General features: G+C 38.1%; 1 protein-coding gene across 1 annotated transcript in view; it reads left to right on the forward strand.

The window, feature by feature from the left end:
* The window catches only part of LOC128938694 (vesicular inhibitory amino acid transporter-like), a 53,432-nt gene that overhangs the window by 9,934 nt on the left and 25,595 nt on the right, over positions 1 to 17,903 (forward strand). The gene's annotated exons all lie outside the window — the stretch shown is intronic.

Raw genomic sequence — 17,903 nt, forward strand, 5'->3', positions numbered from 1 at the left:
GTGTGCACACTTGACTTTGTGGCCTGGTCCCTGACCTGTCTGAGCACCATAGACTGGACTAGCAATCACTGGGCCATGTCCAACCATTGTTCCAGTCACCAGACCTGATCTGCTTTCCTCATTCAGGTACTTGACTCTTTTTGTCAGGGCAGCTGTTTCCCTGCCTTGGTGTTGTCTCAGCTTTGGGTTTTCCTCTGCTTGCAGAGGAGACCCCTCATGCTGCTCCCAAACACTGACAGGAGTTTATAGGGATTCCAGTGCTGCTTGCAGCAGGAAAGTGACCTGGGTAGGCTCAGCCTGCTATGGCTCTCCAGGGATGTCCCAGGAAGGCTTGTACCACCAAGTCAGGGATTCAGAGCAGGTTGTAATCCCCTTCCATGGGTGGAAGGCCCATGTTGTGGAGGTGCAGGGGACAATGAGTCGGTCCTTGAATTGCAGTGCTCTCTCTCCTGCCACTGTGTCCTGCTGGAATGGATGTAGCTACTTGTCCCAAAGGACCTGGACCATGAACAATATACATACAAACCCCTTTACATTAATTGGCATAGAGGGTATTTTCCACCATGATGATTGAAGGCAATGCAATAAAAAGTACCGCTTTAATGAGAGACCGCCTTGACCTGGTAGACCTTATAAACAAAAAGAATAAGATCAGCAGGGTTAAGATAAGCAGGGGGTAGGAAAAAGAGAAGGAAATAAAAGACCTGAATTTTGGCAAACCAGTTTAACAGCTGAGATTTTTGAAGTATTTTTAAACAAATGTGTTTGCTACTATAGTAGTTTATTCCAAAATATATTGTATGTGTTTGCCAAATGATATCAATATCCAGTATTGTACTCATCTAACTTTTACTCTCAGTAAGAGCTCCTCAGGCAGCCTCAACATTACTCAAAGTATCATATTCTACTCAAAGTATCAATATTCTTTTTTTTGTCTATGAAGTTCCACTTCCTGGAGGCAACTGATTTCCTGTGACTATCAGCTTCCCTTTAAAACAAAATGGCAATTTACAGGCATATTGATTGCAGAGGTAAACTTGATCTAAGTGCTTGATTTGAAAGAATAAAGAAAAATTAAATAAAATAATATGTAAAAAACATATAGGATTCTTATAACTTTGAGATGTTTTGGTGAATGCTGGGTGTTTATAATTTTCAGTACCAAGTTGAGCCTTTTTTTCAATCAAAATATATTTGGGTTAGTTGCCTGAATTGTTGCTAAAACAGATGAAAGCAAATCAAAATGAAATTAGCACTGTCAACCATTGAGGAAATGGGTCTTTTTTATCCCTGTGCTACATGTGAACCTGATTCTGAAAAAACAAATACTTTTGGCAGGATTAGCATGAACAACATTGAAGATTGCAATCAGAATGAATAAAATAATGATTTTTTTCTCTTACCTCATAAATGAAAAAGAAAAAAAGTGGTTTAGAAAGTACATTTGTGGAAGTTTAGTCTTCTGAGTAGCAAGCAAGGATTACTTTGGCAAGCTGTGTAGGCATTTATATCTGAAAAGCAAATGGAATTTAATTATTTTGACAAATCACTGTGGTTTTCAAGAGTCATCACTCATGAAGAAAAATTAATATGCTTAATAAGTGATCGTTCTTGTTCCAGCCTAGCAATTCCAGACTTTTAAATGCTCTTTTCTTAATTCTAGTTAGCATATTAAGCATGGAATTAAACTTGAATGTTTTAAATATATCATTTGAACTATAGAGGTTTATGTAGGAAATGTGTTGCCATACTGGTCCAAGCAAAAACTGCTTCATCTCTACTACCAAGTATTATTCTGCACAGTCTCAGCTGTGTTTCCAAGCAACACAAATTCCCTCATCTTTTTGATGCATTTCACCTCAGTTTCTGTCACACTGAGCTCCTACCTCACCTTCCACTGTGGCACAGTCTGCTGTTGGTACTTCCCAAAAGTTCTTGACTGAGTGCTGGTGTACTTCATAACTAGATTGTGGCATTTGAACAAGGCAACACACAGATCCATGCCTTCGTTTACAGTGTTCTCCTGGATCTGTTCCAATGGCTGCCCTAACAAGAATATTTTTGGGACATCACAGCTTCAATCATATCCATACTTTGAATTTCTGGGGCATCTCTGAATATCATACCTCATGTGACTTCACAGTCGTGGCTGAGAGGAACTCAAGCATTAATGTTTACTGATAGTAAAGTTTCATCCTCCAGATTTTGAAGTGATCCACAGTAAGCTATCACTTTCAATATATCCAAGTCCTCCTTCCAGGACTTCACTCTAGGTGTGGATATTTCTGGTCCATTGAAACCTAAGACAACATTATCAGGTTCCTGAGGGAAAAATGCCCAGCTGTTCTCAGCTTTTAGCAGATACACATTCCTTCCAACATCCGTGGAAAAAAAAATCCCTGACTTATATAAGGAACTGAAAGAAGAAACAGCTGCTCACAATACTTTAGTTTCTCTCAGTCACATCTTATCAGCATTAGACACATCAACCATGTTTACGATGCCCAATATTTTTGAAATGCCAAACAGACTAGCTTACTGTATTGATACTGATTGCATGAGAGTTCCTACCTCCATTGCCAGCATTGATACATATTTGCCATTGCTGAATGTTTACAGCATGGGCCACCAGGGCTGCATGTGATACTGGCTTGATGATGTGTGCCCTTTTCAGCCTAGATAAAGCAAATGAGGAATCTCACTCACATAATTGCAGTAAGAATTAACATTTCCTAGACCTTTGCCCACCTCATGCTGTGTTAAGAGCCTTGTGGATCTGGTTCCCTGAGAAAAATATCTATTGCAACTACACTGATTCCACTTGTCCTGATTTATTCTGGTTTGTCCTGATGCAAAGAGTCCTCTTTATATATTCTTTATATCTTTTTCCTTGTTCTATTCAGCTTGGAGTAGAGGAGACTGAAAGGAGACTTTATTGTAGTTACAACTTCCTGCTGTGGGGAAGAGGAGGGACAGACACTGATCTCTTCTCTGTGGTGCCCAGTGACAGGTCTAGAGGGGATGGCCTGGAGTTGTGTCAGGAGAGGTTTAGGTTGGATATCAGGAAAAGGTTCTTTGCCCAGAGGGTGTTTGGGCACTGGAAAAGGGTCCCCAGGGAAGTGGTCACAGCACTAAGCCTGACAGAGTTCAAGAAGTGTTTGGACAATGATTTCAGGCACAGGGTGTGACTTCTGGGCTGTCCTGTGTGGGACCAGGAGTTGGGCTGGATGATCCTGATAGGCCCCTTTTAACTTGGCATGTTTTATGGTTCAGTGATTCAGTGACTCAGGCACTCCTATCCTTCCTCCTGTTCTTTATCAGTTCTTTATTTCTCCTTATTACAGGCAGAAAATTGGCTTGGCTGGCTAGAGAAGGGAAAGAACATTTCTTGTATCCCAAATGGTAACTTTCTGCTTTACTCTCACTTGTAAAATAAGTTTCACAGCACCAAGCCCAAAGCCCCTCTCCCATCTGTATGTAGCATCCTGCTGTTGCCCAGTCCTTTTAAAGAAACCCGGGTCCTGTGAGAGCTGAATGAAAAACGTCATTTTGTTCATGCATAACATAAGGCATGGTGGGTGGCTGCCCACACATGCAACAAGTACAAAAATCTGTCTGCAGGCTACTTCCCACACATTTCCCAATCTTCCCTTGCTCCCCTGATACCGTCCTGAACCTGGAGCCTAGAGTCAGGACACACTACTTCACCTTTTATTCTTTTATCATCTTCTCTGAGGTCTCTATTTCTAGACTAAAAACTACTAGAATGTGCAGAAAGCTATGGAAGACCTCTCTTGTTGCAGGGAGTGCAAGGAGAAAGGACAGACAGAGAGATGAGCTTTGAGGCATCAGTGCATCAAGAAAAGGTTTGTGTTCCTTTCCCCCTTCAAATGTTTTGTTTTGCAGTACCTCTCTACATAAGCACAGAACAGAATCTTTCTAGTAAATTTGCTTCCTGAGAAGAAACCACTTTCCATACCAGTCTAGTCACGTGCAAAAAGATACAGCAACTCAAGATGCAGCAGTGGTGCCTCACTGTCTCTCAGGGGCCCATTGAGGGACTGGGAACCTTTACCTGCCTGAAAGCTCAATTTCAGGGCGGTGGCACTTGTCCTTAATGGGTATTAGCAGAGCAAAAATGCTGGAAACAGGATTTCCAGCTGTCGATTTGACAGGGAGTTACTTCTGGTGACTGAAGGCCTGAGGAATTCAGTCCCTTGCTCCTCTACACTTTCTTTTGGCTGCTTTCTGGGATGGTCTGACACTCTTACACAACATGCCAAGAAGGTCTCCTATTTGACAAAGAAAGAAATGGGTTGAAGAAATATAGGTTTCCAAGATAGAAGACAGCTCCACTGAGGACTGAAAAAAGGACAGAAACAGGGGGCTGGCTGTGTGGCGGTGGGCTGCTTCCAAACAGGGTGTTCAGATTTCTGTGCAGATCAACAATAGGTGTCTGCCAGCCCAGACCATGCTTGTGGACTGGTATTTTAAGCAAAAATCAGTAATGAGTTTTTTCTACTCTGGGATCAGAATACAGCTCTACATTAGCCTGTGTAGATGCCTTACATTTTAGCTTTCATGTTTTTCAGATTCTGTACTGCCTTAGTGTGTGACTCTGAACTTCAAATAAAGTGTTAGCAAGTTCTCTTCACAGTTTAGTTAGACAAAGCAATCCTTTTCCACCTGGGAACCAAAGCTTCCATAGCTTTCTGGGAACCAAGGCCACTGTTACAGCTTCAGGCCCAAAAAATGTAAACAACAGCTAATTGAAGAGAGCAAACTGGGAGGATGGGACTTCATTACCTGAAGCTGTAAATGGACAATTAACCCCAATATGTAAGTGGACCAAAACTTATAAAAGTGTGAAAACTCGTGACTGGTTGTCCATCTTGGGTCGAGCCACAGCTGGGCTCTTTTACTGCCCAAGGTGTATCATTTGAAGGCCTTTTAATAAATTCCTACTTTATTCCTTTAACTCTCTCTAGCTTCTGTTCTACAGTAGTCTCTTTAGGCATCAGAGTCAGCTCATAAAATTTTTTCAGGAAAAAGAAAATCAGCTCATTTTGTGAAATAATAAAATCTCAGTGGGAAAAAAGTGAGCGATCACAAACCAGTTATATATAAGAATATTACTTATTAAGTAACTTTCATATTGTTTTCATGTGTTGAATGAACTGAATCATTCTGGGATTTGTTTAGTATGATCCAGTTTTCTTTAGATAGAGTACCGTAAAGGGAATAATGATCCTTCTTTAAAAGTAAAAGTTCCTAGCCCTTTTCTTTGTAAGGAAAGGAACTAAAAAATGTTTAAGTGTACTTACACTAGATTTAAGGAAATGAGCAACTGAACTTTACTTCTGTATCATGACACAATGAACTTTACCTTTGTGTCAAGATGCAATATACACAATATTGTGTGAAGTTAGAAATATCTCTGGACACATCTTATTGCTAACCCCTAGCTCACTCTGAAGACCTTTAGCCAGGTCTGTTTATAATGAGTGCTGTATGTGCACAAGACTTGCAAAGAGGTGAATGGTAAGAGGAGAACACACATAGATTGATAGAGAGAGGAAAAACTTTTGGTTTACAATTCCTCCCAGAAGGCCAAAATTGACTCTAAAGCAAATAGACATTGTACAAGCTATACCAACACAACCATGTTTAGTAAAAGTCAATATTTTCCTGGTGTCTGCCTAGGAAATGAAAGTTGGGTTGTGTTTTCACCATTCAAGACTCAGTCCTTTTGTTAGTTTATTGTGAAAAAATATGATACAGATAATAGTGATAGTTACACTATTCTGTGGATGTGTTACCTTAAATCAACAGCAATTTACTTCAACAACTTTTTATTGCAGATTTTCTGTATATGCCAGTAATTATTATTACAAATTTGAGAAACTGAGAGTGTTTTCCAGGCAAAACAACCATATCAATAGGTATTTTTTGCCATTCCTCTGGCTAACATTGTGTGAAACCCAATATTGGTTTTCAACCCTTTTTCTTTCAGCTGCAGCTAACAATCTCCGGTTGGGAAAAATGATGAAGGTAACTTTTAAAGGTATCACAGAATGACAGGTGTTCATTGGTCCTTAATTTTTCTCATTTCTCTTCTCTCTTCTCTTCTTCTTTTTTTAGCATGCATTTCTTATTGTTTAACTTTGCCTATCTCTATCAGCAAACACACTGTATGTGGGAGGAGCGCAACACACAAATTCGGTGCTGCTCTAACTGCAGTAATAGCAGTTGGAGTTCCTGATGGTCTGGATATGCGTAAGTCAGTGGGTGCCCATGGGATGCACCTATGATGCCCAGGGAGTTGGCTGATGTCACTGATCAAAGTTTATCTCTGGATAAACTTCAATCAATCATAGCAACTGCAAAAAGTACCTGAAGACTGCAGGAAAGGAAATATTACTCCTATCTTGAAGAAGGGCAAGGCAGATCCAAGGAACTACAGGCCAATCAGCCTCACCTTGATCCCTGGAAAGGCGCTGGAGTAGCCAATCCTGGAAACTATTTCCAAGAAAATCATATGGAATGGCCAGCATGACTTCACTCAGTGAAATTCATGTTTGACCAAATTGATACATTTTTACAGTTAAATTTATGGCCAAGTAGATGAGGGGAGAGCAGTGGTACTGTCTGCCTGGACTAAGGATGTCTTCAGCTGTGTTAGATGAGGTATTGACCTCAGGTCAAGGGAGGTGATCCCTCTCCTTTACTTGTGAGGCCAGACCTGGAGAGCTGGGACTGCCTAACCCAGAGAAGAGAAGGATGAGGTAGACTCCTATTAATATATGAAGGCAGGGTGCAAAGTCAGTGGATCCCAGCCCTTTTCAGTGGTGCCCAATGGCAGGACCAGAAGAAATGGGCACAAACTGAAACACAAAAGGTTCTGTGAATACATCAGAAAACACTTTTTTACTCTGTGAATGACCAAGCATTAGCACAGGTTGCCCAGGTAGATGTGTAGTCTCCATCCTTTTATTCAGAAGCCATCTGGACATGATCCTGGCCAAGCAGCCCTAAGTGATTCTGCCTGAGCAGAGGGGTTGGAGCCAGATGAATTCCATAGGTCCATTCCAACCTCAACCATTCTATAATTCAGTGGTTCTTCTCTTAGGAGTAATTTAGAGTAGAAACCTTAGAAGCTTCAAATCAAATCTGATCAGTGTAAGAAACAAATTACATGAGAAATTTGTCCATAATAGGACAGTACTAGAACTGGTGATAGTGGAAGTCTCTCATTCATCTTAATCAGTCTCTCATTCTACTTTAAAGTTACCCTTAAAAAATTCATTAATACTTTTCATTAAAAGTATGTACTGATAAAGGTAAAAATGAGATATTTAAAATAATATAAAATTATTTATGTTGTTTAATCATGCAATGATATGTGTGTTATGCATAATTTAGGCTGCTTTTTTAACTTAAAAATAATGAGCTAGGTATTTTACACACACAGCCACAAAAACATCTTCCCCATAATCAAACCACTTTGTCAACTCTCTTTACATTTAATGAGCTGGTTCACTTAGAATATACAGCAATATCCTTTTTTCATGGCTAGGTGTATAATATAAAGGATCTCAATAACAAAGAAAGAGCTGCAGGAGTTGGCCAAATGTGAGCTTCAGCAGAGACTCAGAGACACATTGTTTTTTCCATTCTCATTTTTAAGTTCTACTGTTATCCTCTCTCTACCCTGCTCAGATTCATCATTTACTCAGCTCCCTTCTATGAAATTGGAGTCAGCAGCTGGATTTTCTACATATCCAACCCCTTAATGAGTCTTAATTATTTCATCATCTCATGGACTGACCCTCAGAAGTGAAAAGTCATGTGCTTGGGACTCAAAGGGAATTGTTCATGAGGGTCTGCGATTTGGCAAGAAGTGCTCCGTAATTCTGTGTTTAAAATATGAATGACTTCTTTATACACAATTTTAGAAGTAACAATAAATCTATTGTATTGCTATTCCAGTGTGTTGTAACACAGCCTGTGCACCAGCTGTTCTTGTTTACAACATGAGAAAACCCTTCACCATAAAGGCTCTTGTTTAAACAGAAAACATGCCATATATTGTGATCATGCTATAAGCATGCAGTTATTATGAAAAATTATATTATCTAATCATATTATTTGGTGATTATTTAGATGTAATTATGTTGACGTTGAGTGAATCTTGATCTTTCTTCTTATATTTTTCATGTATATCTGTACATGGAGATATCTATACAGATTTAACTTAGAAATAACATGTTTATTATTATGCTTGCTCTACTAAACAGGTAGTAAGGTGCTAATGTAGAATAGATTGGTTTGGTTTAATTGAGTTAATTTGCACCTTCTACTGTTTTCTCAAAATTGGCCTATTTTTTAATCTAAAAGACTGTGTCGACATATGCAATATGTAGAGTGCCCTTCTATTTATGTAATACTGATAATAAGCCACCATACAATTCCTGCTATTTCTCAGTAATGAAGTGCTGGCATGTGTCTGATTTTTCTCCACATGGTTTTAACGAAGAGCTTTTCAGTTTTACTAGTACATAATTAGAATATATGCATAAATCCCACTCTATTGCTCCAATGTAATTAAAGATCTTTCTTCAAGAAGAAAATTATAAAGCTTTTCTAAGCAGAGTTGCTGAAACCTGAAATCCTTGACTAAATGCACTTTTATGCATGAATCAATCTTCTGAAATAGTTCTGAAAACAATTAATAATGGTCTGCTTAAGAGAAAGCATCTTAGTTGTTTAATGTGGGAGAGAAGTTTCTCAACACTTCCTTCTGCACAACTTTCATAACAGTGTTAAGAAAAGCAGAGTGTTCAGGCATTCTGCTCATGCAGAAGATACAAAACTCCTTTGTGCTAATTAACTTTAAATAAAACTCCTTTCAGGTAAAGTTATTTACATTTTTTGATGTCTTATAGTATACACACCAGTAAAGTATAAAGCAGAAGACTCAGTCTTACTCCAGAAATAGACATTATAGAGCTATATTAAGTAACGCTAATTTGTTTAAACTTTACCTCCTTTTGCCCAGGGTGCAGGAGAGGCAGCTAACAGCCATAACACTTTGCACATCTATTTCTGGGCTTCTTTTCTTGCCTGGGTTGGTTGGAGAACTTCCAGGAATTTGTCTAAGAATTTTGAGATGCCGCCTGCTGCTGGAAAAGTGTGAGTACTAGAGGCTTTGGCATCTAGCAAACTCAGTTTATAAAAGTATCTCTAGTCTTTCCTGCTCAAAAGGTGCTTAGAGCTTTTGTCTGCAACTGACTCCTGGTTATGGATTGTCAAACTCCCACAGGGCTACAGCGATCAAGCCACATATCACACCTGTGGTGCATCAAGTAGTAACTAATGGCGCATTGTTTTGTGCAGGAGAGTTCGGGAAGGGTGTCACAAAGCTGCTTAAAGCAGCATGGGTCTGGAAGACAAGCCTGGGCATGTGCCACAGAACACAGATCCTGTGATCAGCTCGAGCAGCTGTGGTACAGCAGAGGCCCTGGCTCAGAGCTCTGAAGGGCAGCTGTGGCCATCCAGGTCTCTGGGGCTTCAGGCAGCACCTGGTGCCTCTCCCTGGGCCAGAGCAGGGCAAGGTGGTGTCCTTACCTGCAGGGGATGTGCTGTGGCTCAGAACCTGCCTTGCCAACAGGAGAAGGCAAGAAGAATGAATGGTATCAGTAAATGTGAAAAAGATTAACAGGATCTTCACAGTGATGCTGCAAAGACAAAGGCTCAAATCATCCACTGCACAAGAGAAGAAGAAGCGGGCATTTCCTCTAATCTTTCTTTTATCACCAACATTACAGAAGCTTTTCTTTTCTACAGAAGCTGCCCTGGATGTCCCTGACTGGGTTTATTTCTACTAGAACTTTAACTTTCCTAGCCAGATCCCTGGCAGTTTGGACAATCTCTCTGTCCAGGTCACCTTGCTTATACCTGCTGTAGGCTTCCTTTTTGCATTTGATTTTGTCCAGAACCTTCTTGGTCCTCCATGCAGGCCTCCTGGTGTTTTTTCCTGGCTTTCTCTTTCTTGGGATGGATTGTTTCCAAGCTTGGAGGAGGTGATCTTTAAAGATTAAGCTGCTTTATTGGGCCCCTCCTCCCTCTAGGATTTTATCCCATGATACTCTACCAAGCCTGAAATGCAGGGTAGTGAGCTTGCTGTGTGCCATCCACACTGCTCCAAGGACCTCAAATTCAACCCTTTGTTGGTCTCTGTGGCCAAGGCTTCACGTTTCTTACCAGCCCCTCCTTTTTGGTGCCTCCACAATGCCAGTAAGATCGTTGCCCTGCAGATGTGTGCACAACTCTAACTCCTCTTCTTTATGCCCCATACTATGTGCCTTTGCATAGCTCACGAGGCTGACTTACCAGCTGGAGTAGCTGAAATTCCTTTGTGATGCTTTTCAGGTGCTGTCATGCTGACCTGATCCCTGTCCAGATGCTGGACATCTCTTACTGGTGCTGGCATCACACTGGTAGACATGGAATTGACTGACATTCCTCTTCCCTGGCAACTTTAAAGTTATCCTAAAATTTAGTTTTATGTAGATAATTTTAGTTTTAATTACTATATGATCCTCTTATGAACAAACTATTTCCTCTCTCATGTTTCCTTACCAGCAGCTGCATAAAATGTGAAAATATCATGAAGATTTCATATGGTTACTCTTCAAGCACAGAGACTTGAATGATGCCACATTTGGTATCTATTTTTAATCAGAAATGCATTTTGGAATTGGACACTGTCACTTCCCAAAGCAAAAGTGGTTTCAGAAAATCATTGAGACAAAAGGATGAGACAAAAAGAAATAAAAAGCCTTGTTTTTTAATTGAGTTCTTGAGGAAGGATCATTGCTAAAGGGGAAAAACAGTAGAGATAAACTGCCAGAGATAAACTTGAAGCTCGATGCATTTCTAACCTAGGGAGAAGAGCACAGCAGTTTTATAGTCAGGAACAGCAAAGGTTCTACTCATCTGTTTTCTGCTTCTTTTGTTTTCTCTGCTTATCCTCATTTAATCACCTGTAAAAGTTTCTATAATTTTGATTTAATTACTCCATACTGCTTATTCTGATCTGGGTAAGATTAGAATTTCAGTTACATAATTAGAATTTCAGTTGCATAATACAAACAAGTTAACACCTTAGAGCATCTCTTTAACTGTCACAGCAAAGGACAACAATTTGCTTTGCAGTGCTTCCTTTTTTTTTCATTGATGGATGTCTGTGTTGTGAACCTATGCTATTTCACTATTTATCCATTTATTTGAACTTGTCTTAAAAAAATAAATGTAAGAGACTGTGAGAAATCATCCTTCGAAGTCTAAAATGTATCTCATCAAGAATGAGAGTAAAATATTTAGTCTCCAAATGACTGTAAGCATCACAACACTAAGTAATCATCTCTGTAATTTCAACTGCTCCTAAAAATTATGATTTTATGGATAACACTAAATGAAATGCACGGGTAGATGACAATAATGCCATGCATATAAGTTACAGCTGTGTCTTCCTATATTGATTCCTTGAAGATAATACCTATAATGAGGACATAAAATAGGTGAAGAAACTCTTCCTGTAAAGAATGAATGCCGATGCTATAGATAAGCACTGGGGGAGCAGAACTTGCTGATGAGGCAGTACAGTTGGACCTGGGAGACTACAAATAAACACAAAATTTTTCATCTCTGGTGAAACACATTTGCTTTCCTGAAGGCAATAGATTTTTTAAATCTATTATGCTGTGGAACATATGTACAAAAATATCTAGCATGCTTTTCATATTTTACATCTCAGTTATTTCTGAAGAAGTGGAAACAATAACTTTATGTGCTATGTAAAGAATTGCTGCTCTTCATTGTCATGGCAATTTTATTTCTCAACAACTTTCTCAACTTGAATTGTAGCCATCAACTTCACCTGTTATTTGTAGATGGGCTTTATTGCTTTCCTAGCCTTCTCCCTTAAGTGGCAGATTGCTTCATCTGAATGTTACATTTCCAGGTAGCAAACTCTTGATCTTCACAGCTCATTTCACAAGGAAGGGGAGGAGGATGTTAGTATCCACCATCCACTGCCCACCTACATACATCATGGAATTTTTTCAGACACAACAGACTATTTACTAGTTGTGTGTTATTAATATATGGCTTGTTGGATTAAAGGGCAATATGCTGTGACTGATAGTTCTTTTACCATACCATCTAAAATTAGACTGTAAATACATATTTATTTTTGTAAAACTATCATTTAAATTCAGCAGAACAAGAAAAAAACTGAATTAACATACCTTCTACTATTGTCACTTAAGTTTAAATTCATATTAATTCATCAGTCCAATAAAAGAATTATGCCATTGAATCACTGTGTATGTACCAGTGCTGTGTGACACAGATATTTCCCACAACTTGAGATTCTTTCCCAGTTCTGTGAAGGGTGTCTCTGTTGTAAAAGTGAACCTGAAAAGGCAGTGCTGAAGAGCTGTAAACTTTATTTATGATTTGCTGTTGTAACCTTAATTTAGCTCCTTTATGCATCATTAAAATAGTAATTTACTACATAATCACGTATTTTCACCGTATCTTATCCTGTGCTCAAGGGATAGTCTCCACATAGCAGACAGTTATTCAGAATCACATTTTAGTCCACATTCTTGCACTCAAGAACCATGAAATTCCTTCTCTTCATAAGATGATAAGGTGACAATTTAAGTAATGTAAGCATTCAACTTCCTAAATCAATGAGAGCAAATTACTTCCAAATATATTAGGTTTCAAATATTGTGCTTATTGCTTTGGAAAATGACTGAATTTTTTCTACTATAACATTTAGCAATAGGGTTGCTAAATGTAATCTTTTAAATGTAAATTATTCTAATTTACTTTTATTTACAAGACTGAACAAATTATTGGCACAGATTATTGGCAAAAAATGCCAAAATTATTGATAAATTCTAATGCCAAATTTAATCAGTAGCTGGTGAGAGCAGTAAGATGGGCTGCATTGTAGCAGCAGTTACAAATTTAAATAATCATTCAGGAAATGCATAGTATGGGGTTCACTTCACTTGCCTTCACATGACTACAGTGCAGACAGGTATAGAACTCCAAGCCTGTAATTAAAGATTTCCCTTTTATACAGAGGGAGAAAACTGCCAATTTCATGCCACTGACCTATGGCATCCAACCTGCTTGAGGTGCCAACTTTAAGCTGAGACAAACAACTCTTTAGCAGCATCTGTTTTATTCTACTGATTATATGAAAGGGGCTTAAATGGGTAGCTCATAAAATTTCTCTGCTGCACAGAGGAATCCCATCCATATTAATTTATATAAACACCATGATGCAACTCACCAAAATGTAACTTAAGTGTTGCAGGCAGAGAGAAAATACATTTCTCCATGAGCTATAAGACTGCCTTGTCTTTTCTGGATATCATCAGCCATCTAAGCCCCCTAAATGCTAATCCTTTCCTAGATAATGGCGATTTCTCTTCAGTGAACTAGCCAATGGGAAAATATAAACCTCTAGACATTTAAGGACTACATCATGATACATATGTACAAATGGCCTTAATAAAGGTCAATGCTAACGTCTAGCATGTGCATCCCTTGAGAGCTTGATTTGTAGCACAGATATTCCTAGAGGGTCATCCCTGGGATAGGTTTAAATAGCCACTCATGATGAAGTATCTTTCTGTCTTTTTACTTGGCATTTTCTCTGATCCTCACAAATTGCACTTCTTCCAGCAGAATATCCTTAACTGTGAAAATTGCCAGAACTGATTCTCTTTCCCTCTAATGCAAGAAATAGAAAGAATATTAGCATGTAGGAACTTCGAGAAACTCAGAGAAAAATCCACAAATCTGGTTACATATGAAGATTTTGTAGCATGTCTTAGAAAGCATTCTATGTAAAGTAACAAAAATCTTTATACTATGACATCCTGTCCTTGAGCACTTGATCTTTCCAGTTTCCTTAACTTCTCTTACATCATGCAGACCTATGATTTTAACAATCTTCATTCCTACTGTTTTCTTTTTTCTCTATGGGCTTAATTCTTTCCATGTCCTTTAGGTTTTGAATAGTGCCTTCTCTTTATTTAACAAGAAAGATCCTCTACAAATTCTGGTTTTCGATCAAATTCTTTCAAGAAACTTCTAAGTACTCATCTGTTCAGTGTAACCACTCCATTCTTTCCCTTTTTTATGAGTTGGCATCACAATAATCCTTTTTTCTCTGGATTACAGTTTATCTTCATAGGACAGGGAAGTCATCTTTAATGTTTCTCTAAAGTGCCACACGCATTTACACTCATATACTTTTTTCTATTCACATGCTTTAAACAGTTATTTTGAATAACTGTTTAAAGAGTTGCCAGAGTGATATGCTGAGAGTACTCCACAAAAAATCCTTACAAAAGCATAAAAATTAACATAAGTGAATGCAAAGAAACCTTTTCAAACACATGCAGTTGATTCCTAATGTTATCTTTCATCATGTGCTGTGCATTTTCTGCATCTGCTTTTCAAATTTGTATATGTGGCAGAAACACCTGTAGATTAATTTTGCTAAGAAACCTGAGCATTCAAAGAAGCATCAGTTAAAGGTGTTAAAAAAAACCTGTTGCAAATATTTATGTTAGGGATCCACAGTACCAAAAAATGAAATCTTTATTTCACTACCAAAACAAATTCCCCATCTAAGCCATCATTAACCTTCACCACTTAAAGAGTGGAAGGATAGTCTGTAATTTTTTTCTGGATATATTTGTCAAACTGAACAACCTTTTGTTTTAGGTACTTTTTAATTTTGCACTGTGATCTCTATTCTAGTTTAAAGTCATTCAGGCATCACCAAAACCTGGACTAATACATCTAAAGAGTTTCTTTACCAAAAAGGGCCCTATTGAGCTTCTGGGATAGTCAGGATGCACCCAAACTGTGTAACACAGGCACTCAGCAGTGCACCTCCGTTCCTGGTTGCTCCATCATACAGCTCTGGAGTTCCATGGGAGGACACCACAGGTCTAGCTTTGCCTAAGATTTTCATGCTCTCAGATCCAAGTTTATACAAAGGCCTAGTGCACATTGACATGGAAAGATTGAAAAAGCCCCTGAGTTGCAAACTGGTTCCATTATGGGAAGTAATTGCAGTATGTATCCTCTGAGCATTTATTTATTATTCTAGATAAAATATCTCACATACCTGGAAGTTCTGTGTTTGCCCAAGCTACCCTCAGGACTAACAGTGGTGACTATTCCTTTTTTGTGGAGAGAACTTTTCTCCCTTGTGAAAGAGTGTGCTAACTAGCAACAATATTCTTACTACCCCAATACTTGAACCAAACCCATGTCCCACAGCAAAAGTGAGCTTATAAAGATTCAACATTAAATAAATGCACTGCTATGTAGGATAAAAGTATACGAGGCTGATAAACTGTTATGTTGGCCTACATTTTATTATGGCTCTGAAATACCCTTCTTGATGGGTATAACTAAGGGTTCTACAGTCAAACAAATTTTGAATAAAACCCTGGCCTGCACAAATGGAAGCTCTGAAGACCTTATTTCCTCGGGCATAAGCAACTGCACTACAAAGTTCTGCTGACCAAGAAGGATGTCTTTTCCAAGCATATTCATGTGCTCCTCCTGCTCCTGAAATTCAGCCCTGTCAAGCTTATGATGGACAGTGGCAGTCTGCTGCTTTCCAAGAAAATCTGAATCTTAGGTTAGGTACTGAAATAGAAATAGGTGAATAGGTGCCAAGGACAATGATAACCACGCTTACAGGGCTACCATAAATCAGGAAGTTTTTCCTAAAATGAGAGAGAACATTTAATTAAACTTAAAATACAGACTCGTGTGGATAAAGAACATCTGTAGAAAGAATGTCTAGCAGAATTACTGCATGGGAAAAGTAAAGAACTCTTTAACTGATTCCAGTTCTCATTTGTTGCCTTTACTGCTTATTTCTGATAGCTTGGAAGTAGCACAATAAATATGAATTTTGCTGTACTCATCCAGACAGCAACTTTTAATGCAATAATAAAACTGGTTTTGATATATCTTCCTTTGTTCATTATTTATGTCTCTGAAAGAATCAGTAAATGTACAGTGATGTAACTAAGAGCACAATTTGCCCTACTGGCTGGAAAAACCAAAGCTGCAGGGAATGAAATATAGGAAGAAAAGCCATGCCCAACAGATGAAGAAGAATAGACTCCCAGATTGCCATGCCTGTTTTCACTTGTTAAACTGTATACCTTTCATAAAAAAGCTGTCTCCTACTAGTTGATTTTAAGACACTTAATCCAAAGGTGGCCGCTAGGATCTCTAAACTGCATTAGACATAGACAATAATAAATATTGTACAATGATGAGTGGGATTGTCCTGTGCTACGCTGTATGTAAGAAATTAATAATAATATTTCTTTGAAACAAGTAATCCAAAAAGTATACTAAGTTTTGGATAGCTAATATAAATATTTTGTTAAAATTCAGATCGTTCTGGAAACTTTTTAGACTTACTTGCCTTTGTTTTGGTCAGTAGGGAAGCAGTAAACTTAAAGCAACTAAAAGCTATTTTTTAAAAAGAGATTTTACATTACTTTTGAAGTTCTCTGTAACTGTGAGAAAACAATTTTAACTATTATTTAATTTTTCTGACATCTGGATGTGATGCATCTGGCAGATAAGAGATCTGAAAATGGGATTCCTTCCAGTGCTGTAAGAGGGCCTTGGATAAAACTGGATAATTCATCTCTAAGCCTGTGCAGTCAAAATAAATGTTTCTGTACCTAGAGATATCTCTCTCTTTCTAAACTTGCTTACACTTCTCTTGATTTAGTTAGCTGCATGAAATTCTGACTAATCTACAAGGAAAACAAAAAACAAACAAAAATTAAAAAAAAATAAAACTAAAACAAAGAAAAACAAATACCCCCCACCAAAGAGCTGACTCAATAATCATTTTGAATAGAAAATAAAGATCCTACTAACACCAAATAAACAATGTAATTTCTTATGTAATAGTTCATTTGTAGCAATCAACATTTATATTTGATAGAATTCAATTCCTCAGGATGTTAAAATGGTTATTTGCATTTAATTGATAAAAATATCTTTTTAATGCTAATTATCTGTTTCATGAGATTGTGCCTTTTGCACTAGATACAGCCAATGACAACAAAATGGTCCTTTCCAGAAATATAAACATCCATTTACATTTCTGGTCCATTCCAAAAATGTAAACAGAAGTAATGCTTCAGATCAGACTGAAAATATGTAATAGTGTTTACCACTTCCTAGGATTCCATTTGTGCATCTCAGACCATTCTCTCTGTATTAGCAAAGTTACCCATGTGATTGATTGCTAACATTATTTTTTCACTTTATAGATACTGTTGGCAGGTTTACTTAATTTGTAAAAGACAGATCAGTGAAGGTTGTCTCCATGTTTATTTAATCCCGAGCACTTAAAAAAAAGGGACAACAAGGCCTTCATGATTCATTTTGGAAATGGTCACGTTCTGAGAGCTTCTAATGAGACTGTAGTTCTTAAAACATACAGTATGGCAGAAAAGTCATTGGTTAAGAATTCTTATTCAGAAATATAAACTTCTAAAATTGTTTTGAGAATTCCTGAAATTTCTTCGAGTGGGAAGGACATGCTAGAGCACACAAGGACTGTCGCTGGCTGACAAGGGCAAGCAAGGACTGACCCTACATGCTCCGAGGTCCCCATGCCAACCTTTTATAAGTGAACACTTTTTTCAGCATGATCAGCAGTGTTGTACCAGTTATTCAGCTGTTAATGTAGAAAAGCTTAGCTGTTAAAACCCAGTAGTCTCTAGAAAGAAAGAGAGAAGGAGAACATAGAG

The sequence above is a fragment of the Melozone crissalis genome, unplaced genomic scaffold (genome assembly GCF_028551555.1).
Source record: "Melozone crissalis strain CALT ecotype California unplaced genomic scaffold, PUWL_Pcris_2 ptg000027l_1, whole genome shotgun sequence".
Lineage (NCBI taxonomy): Eukaryota > Metazoa > Chordata > Aves > Passeriformes > Passerellidae > Melozone > Melozone crissalis.